The sequence below is a fragment of the Saccostrea echinata genome, unplaced genomic scaffold, assembly GCF_033153115.1.
Source record: "Saccostrea echinata isolate AGI-Se365-2 ecotype Australia unplaced genomic scaffold, CSIRO_AGI_Sech_v1 ptg000029l, whole genome shotgun sequence".
In the NCBI taxonomy this organism is placed as follows: Eukaryota; Metazoa; Mollusca; class Bivalvia; order Ostreida; family Ostreidae; genus Saccostrea; species Saccostrea echinata.
Genome location: NW_026889778.1, coordinates 11109572 through 11117034, shown reverse-complemented (window position 1 = coordinate 11117034; position 7463 = coordinate 11109572).

The window sequence follows — 7463 nt, the reverse complement described above, 5'->3', positions numbered from 1 at the left end:
TTAAATTTCCTGTTATTGATAGCAACACACAGGTTAAAACATACATTGAACTGATAAGGACAAAAACTTAGACGGCCCGCCCAGTTAAAATTTACGATTTAGATAAGGCAGCTTATATCTATATCTGCTAAATCCATTGAACATTGATTTATAATACATGTTTCCCGTAGAAAATTCGATTCACTGTCAGTATCATGATATTCGTAAAATATTCATCCTTGAACATTATAAATCTCATTGAGAAAGGAGGGCACTAATTGAAAAATCTAGCAGATACATGTCCATGTAAGGTATCTCGTGTGGTCAGATCATATGAAGATAAACCAAACTGTGTGTCTATGTGTATAGAGTTTCTAATTATGGAAATATTTTTATTACTGTTGTAACAGTCCGTGAAAGAGGCATTGGTTTCCACTAACTAGCAAATGCCTTCATGTTTTGCACAAGAACTGATAAGCTGAAACATTCAAGACAATAGAAATGATTTCTCTGTATCAAGATTGACGTAATTGACAGATTGAGAACACCTCGTACGAGTAAGAAAGTTTTAATGAAACTAACTCTACTAACTCTGGACCAAATATTGTGTCTTTAGTTATCTTTATTAGAATACTTCCTCCCCCAAACCACCACAAAATGGAAATCTTAGACCCTTCCTCGCCAAATAGAGATGAATAAGAAATAAATAAATACATAAGATGATCGTCGTTTTTGTTATCTACGACAACAATGATATAGGGAACGATTCAATAGTTTTTCATATTGTACAAGTACTTTGATTAGATTTGTTACGTTTTAAGACTAAGGCATCCATAATGTTTACTATGTAAAAGTACATAGTCTCCATCAGTTAAATCGATAAATGGCCGAATAGTCATTGATCATGATTTAGCAAGATCCTCTTGAAACACTAGGTGGTCTGCAAGATATATATAAAATACTGCAATGTATTTCAATAGCATTCACAAACAAGATGCCCGAACAATGCATCGAACGAAATAACAACAGATTGAATGCATCTATTCAAATACGATTTTGGTATTGAATTTTTTTTATGCATGAAGACGAGCTTCCAGTGATTTTCATTTTTTGCCCTTTGGTGAACCTCATATTTTGTAGCGAGTTCCCTGTATGTGGCCTCTTATATAATTTTCCTTTCATCTCATTGGCCAAAAGAAAGGTTCCTTTCTGTTTAAGTCTGAATCTGAATGAGGTGTATTTTTTTTAAGGAAGGTTCTCCCTCTCTGAGAATAACGAAAACAACCAAGTGTTATAAACGTATCCAGCATGTACACTAGATGTATTTCTATCACAACATTTTTTTTTGAAAATATAAAATATATAGGCATAAAACTGGTAAATCTTACAGAAGAGAATTTCAAATGAGTCTGGTTATTGTAGTTTGGTATCTTTTCTTACAATTAACAATTATAGCATACATGTACATCAAATACCCTGTTATCGTAAAATAACATTTAGCTGTCATTCTTCAACATTGCTTATATATATATATATATATATATATATATTTTTTAGAGAATATGCAATTTGGTAGCAATTTTGGTAGCATTTAATTAGCCCCAAATGTACATTTTTAAACAGCATGCCTATAATAAAAATTTAAAACCATACTGGCTACAATAGTAACATGTTAATTAAAAATTATGTGCTATTTAAGTCATATGGAATATTCTATATTCCTGCAAAACTTCTACAAAGACAATAAAGAAAAACACATCGAAGTTTTATCATTGCCACATTAGTTACAATTTAGTTTTGGTTCATAAAATTGTGAAGTCGTACGCATATTAAATTTTCAGCAAATTATCTCTTGTACGTTAAATAGCATTTCAAAATATAATATATCTCATACATGTATCTGGGATGTTTTACAACATGCATTTCTAAAAATTACAATGTAGAAGGAGAGAAAGTGCATAGTCCGAAGATTGTAAAGTATGTCCGCTCTGTCTCCCATATACACATGCACCAGTATATTAGTGTAAAATTTATCCCGCTTCAATATTTACATTTATTATACTTTCATGTTAAATACTATAATCTGATTGGTTTAGACGCATTTAACAATCCGTAATATTACCCTCAGCGTTAGCAACACAGTTGACAACGGGTAACATTACGAAAATGTCACATGCGTTCAAATCATGCGCGTACGGTTCACCATAGAATTCTAAAACGTCAGTTGTGCGTTTGAAAGAAGCCAAATAAACGACGTCAATAAAAGCTTGCGTCCGATATAGTATACTTGAAAACAACAAACGACAGACGAAACATCCTTGCGAGTGCAAACTTTAGATGATAAAGGACTTTTTGAGTAGCAAATAAACAATAAAGAGGTTGGTAAATCTTTTCCGAAACTTTCTTATTGAGAAAAATAGAAGCGGTGAGTTTGAAAGCTTTCTAAGCGTGAACTTATCGACGATCTCCGAATTTTTTTTATGACATCCAAAATCAATAGGACATTCAGTATAATAAAATAAATAGTGCACGTTTTTGAGGGTAACAGTTGAAATTGACACCCCTCGGAAAACCATTGTCAACCTCCGCTGACGCGTCGGTTGACAATGGTTTTCCTTGGGGTGTCAATTTCAACTGTTACCCTCAAAAACGTGCACTATTTATATAGTATGTAGAATACAAAATGTTACATTGACCTGAGTCGGGCTGAATGAAGAGCAAGGCCAAGTTTTAAGTGTTACATGTGGGTAAAACGATAACTGCTTTCTTTATTAGCACATTCATATTAAAAAAAAGTTTTTATCAAAGTTTCAAAGATGGAAGTTGCTGTTTAATTTCAAGACAACCGAAGTCCTGAATAAATAAGAACTATCTAATCGGCTTCCGTTGAAATACCGAAAACACTAACCACAACGTTCAGTACAATAGAAATGAATACAAGGGCCATTAGAGCATTGTTAAGTCTGTTAGTACGTTTCTCATTCGCTGGATCTTCCTCCAGGTTTCCCAAAACTAAAATTAAAAACCCGACAGTGATCTGGATTAAAAAAGTGAGTATCAAAAGAACCAACAACACATGGTAGTATGCGTATGAATCCCCTTGGTCCAGTAAAGTCTTGAGCTCCGAGGCGTTTGCTACCAACAAACCAATATCTAGGAGGCCCTCCGCCACTGTTTTCTTCCGTTCGTGCAAACGTTTTCCAGCCGGTGAACTTTTCTGAAAAAAGTTGACAATATTATTGATAATAACAGTGCTGTCTCTACAAGCGGATATGCTTATCATTCAAGCTCATCCGAGCCCGGGGAGGAAACCCCCTCCCCCCGCCCTGGACAACAATTTTGCCAACATATGTTATACAAAAGGAAGCATGCTAATTTGCAGTTTTGTCAGTCAATACTTTTCCTGCTTTTCAATTGAAATATGAAGATAACGAACAATAATCAAGTCAAAATGTCTATTGTACACTTGTACAGACTGAGAACAGAGCAAACAAGGACCCCAAAAACATTAAAGGTGTGATCAGGTGTCATGGAGGAGTAAGCATCCCCTGTCTACCGGTCAAACCCACAGTGTGCTCCATGTCATGATCGAGTAAATGGAAAAATCCATAGACAATTCAATGTGAATATAATGGCTTAATAAATTAAATGAAAAACAGTCGGTCAACATTTGACGTAACGATAAATTGTACGTGTACATAATTTTTATATGTATTTGCTAATGATGGAATTTCTAATTTCTACTCTGAATGTTGTACCCCACCCCAAAACTGAAAGAACAAGGTTCACTTAGGGCCTTTTTTGGCCCTGTGAATTTCTGAAAAACTGAAACTGCTTAGTTTTAGTTGACAATGCATTAAATTTCTTTTAGACATTTGGCGATTGCGAATCTACCAAAAATGACTTAATATATATTTATATATTTGGAATTGCAATATAACATTGCAATTCCAAAAAGCTTGTTTTCCAAGACCTGGACTTTAAGGAGAAAAATTTTAATAGGAAATGATAGCACTAAGTCTCTACTTATCTTGATGTTTAAAATGGAACATAAGGTATTAGTCAATAAATTGGTATATCTACAGGGCCATTTTATGCATAAAGTGAACCAAGCTCTTTCGTCCAATGGCCCGTTGGAAGAAATTTCAGTTTTGGGGTGGGGTACGTAACATTCAGAGTAGACATTCAATGATTAAATGCATTGGTAAATAAATAAAAAGAAAAACTCAAAGACACAGGAAACAATTTTTTCTTTTAAGAGGAGGTCTTACCAGTTCTGTAAATTCCCCAGTTTGTGCAGATTCTCCAACTTCTTTGTCAGACATTTTCACTTGTAAGTTTATGACAGAAATCAATTTTCTTTTACATTAGGTTATGAGGAGGATATTACCTGGTCTTACATCAATCCTAAATTTCACGTCAATATACAATATAGGTTTACTTCAATAACAGGATGCCATGGCTTGATACAGTGTTATTGATATATTGTAAATGATCGAGGAAATTTGACAACTGAATGGTTAGAACGTAATAAAACTAAACTGTCTATTATTCTAATCATCATATAAGATTGTCACTCACTCACTTAAGCATGTTTCAGTAAATAATAAAATATGGAAAGCATTACTCTGGAACTTATGTAGTACTAAATGATATTTTCTGCTGTAAGTCAGAGCAAGTATTCAGATTAAATGTGAATTGAATCATACAGCAATATGATAAAGTATTAGAGACAGACTCCACCGAATATATTACATGTATTCAAAAAATAATATTGGTCATAAATGATAGAAACTAGTTTTTTTTTTTCATATTTACATTTCCTGTGAATTTTTTTTTCATTAGAGTATTACCATCTTTTGTAACCTTCACCCTCAAGTTTATTCAATTGAAAAATTAAATACCAACAAAAAAATCTTTTGCACCCGAAGAGATATAAGACAGGAATTATATATGTGACTTTTTTTTCAGTCATAGGTTACTTGCCAAAGTGCCTTCCTGATATTGTATTTCTAAGTATAAAGCAATTGTTACTTAATCGATTTCATATACAACATGCACCGTCACGGTAGCCCAGTCGGTAGAGCCCTCTCTCCGTGATCGGATGGTTGTGTGTTCGAATCACGGCCGCGACTGACGTAAGTCGATAAAAATAGGTAGCAACTGTTCCTTCGCCAAGCACTCGGCATTTTGAAGTGAAAGTTGCGGATCCTTCAGATGAGACCTTAAAAACGAGGCCCCGTGTCACGGTAGGCGTTAGCACGATAAAGAACCCTCAATGCTCAATGGCCCCGAGTGCCGAGTAAAGGTCTAAATTTGAAGACCCTCGCCAGTATATGGTGACGTCTCTATATGAATGATAAACGTAAAACAACATACAATCAATCAATCAATCTACAACATGCAGATAATACATACATGAAGGAAATTTTAAGAATATGGAAATTTTATCATAATGAAAATGATTTTTTATTGCGATTACGATGGTAAACAATCCAGTAAAAAAATACATCTATTAATAATTCTTTTTGGGAAATCTTGAGGGTATTTTTACTGGCTAACGATAATATAATTATAGCATAAACTAGAGGTACTGTGAGGACCGATCTCATAAATTGATACCCCCGCCTCCTATTTGTTTATAATGGCAAAGTCCATGTTTTGCTATGGGAGACCCAAAATAAGTGTCCGATGAAAACGTAAAATAAAAGGTGCACAATGGCACTTTGCAATAAAGATTCTGTGAAAGTATCATTAAATTTTATTCAGTGGTGTAGAAGGAGTTGCGGATAAGAGATGGGTACCTCTCAATATTAGAGGAAAAATGGCAGTGTCTATGTTTTGCTATTGGAAACCCGAAATATGTTCCGATCAAAAAGTAAAATAGAAGGTGCACAATGTGACTATGAAACAAAGATTCTGTGAAAGATTTATTACATCTTATTCAGTGGTATAAGAGTAGTGTCAAATGAGAGATTGTACCACTAAGCATAAGAATCGGACGGACGGATGGACACCCCATCACTATACCCCCCCCCCCCCCCGCTTTTCAAGCGGGGAGTGTGAATATGGAGATAACGAGACGTAATCAACCTCAAAAGTCCATCGAAACAACACAAATCGGGAGTAGAGCAAACACGACCTCTAAAAACAACAGATGTTGGATAAGTTGCGATGGAGGAGTAAGCATCCCTTATCAACTGGTCACACCCGCCGTGTGCTCCTTGTCATGAGTGGGAATAATGGCTTAACAATTAGTATAAAAACATCAGTTAGCATTCGACTTTATGACAGATTGTATTTGCTGAGAAGGTCATTGTATCGTTCATAGAACTTGCGAAATGATAACTTTAAATGAGACTGTTGATTTTCTTGTTTCATCAATTTGTTTGTCAATAGCCTGTCCCATTTTAGTAATTGTTTTACGTAGAACAGGCTCTTACGAGATGATCTGTATTTTCCTAGAAATAAGCATGGAAGTGTTTATTTTATGACAATGCTCTTGAATTTGCGCTCCATTGTTTATGTTGTTAACTAGCTACATGTACAATATTGCTGCTCTCCGTGAAAAAATATTGACAGATCGAAAAGCTATAATGTTTATTGTTCATTGATTGTGCACAAAACGTTGCACTCAGTTCTGATTTCTCAAAATTCTTACCTCCACTGCACAGAAGCTCGATTTCAATAATAAAAAAAAATAATCCCTTGAACACCATCAAAATCAACACTCTCGTAGTTGTCACCTACACGAAGCATTTCTGACAAACTGTCTTGTCATCCAAAATTGCATTAAAAATAGCCAACATTTTGAATTTCAGACACAGGAGGGCTATCAAGCACTGTTATTTGGAATGTTTTGTTGTGAAAATAGTAAAGGAATATGTTGGGAGTACACGTTTCAGTGATATTTTGAGATAGCAGGTTAAATTTCAGGAGAAATAAGTAGTGGGACATTTTTGTGATAAATATACATTTTTAATGGGTGGCACTGTAGTTTCCTGGTCGTCAATCAAAATTTGTTAGAACCTGGCTACACATGTTCGATCTGCAATCTGCATGATTGCTTAGGTATATATTTAATTTGACACATTGTGACAAAATAATCGTTATCAGTATTGTGTTATTTTGAAATGATGTAAAAAGAAAAGGAAGAAAAATAATAAAAAAAACTTATTGTTTTTTACAGCATTAAATAAGCGTGTTATTAGAGAACATGTGAACTTCATGACGTATTTTTCCGGTTATATTTTTGCCACAGCTGAACCCATAATATTTAGGCAGTGACAATAAGTACAGATGAATGACAAAATGTTCAATGAGGCTAGGTGTACATTGTCGTCGGCAATAGCTACGTACAGGACGACAATCGATTCTATTATAAGGGAATAATTCCAAATTTTAATTTTTTTTGTTTTATTAAACAATAGTATAATTAATCAGCATTATAATGTATAATTTTAAAACTTTAATGTAGCATTATT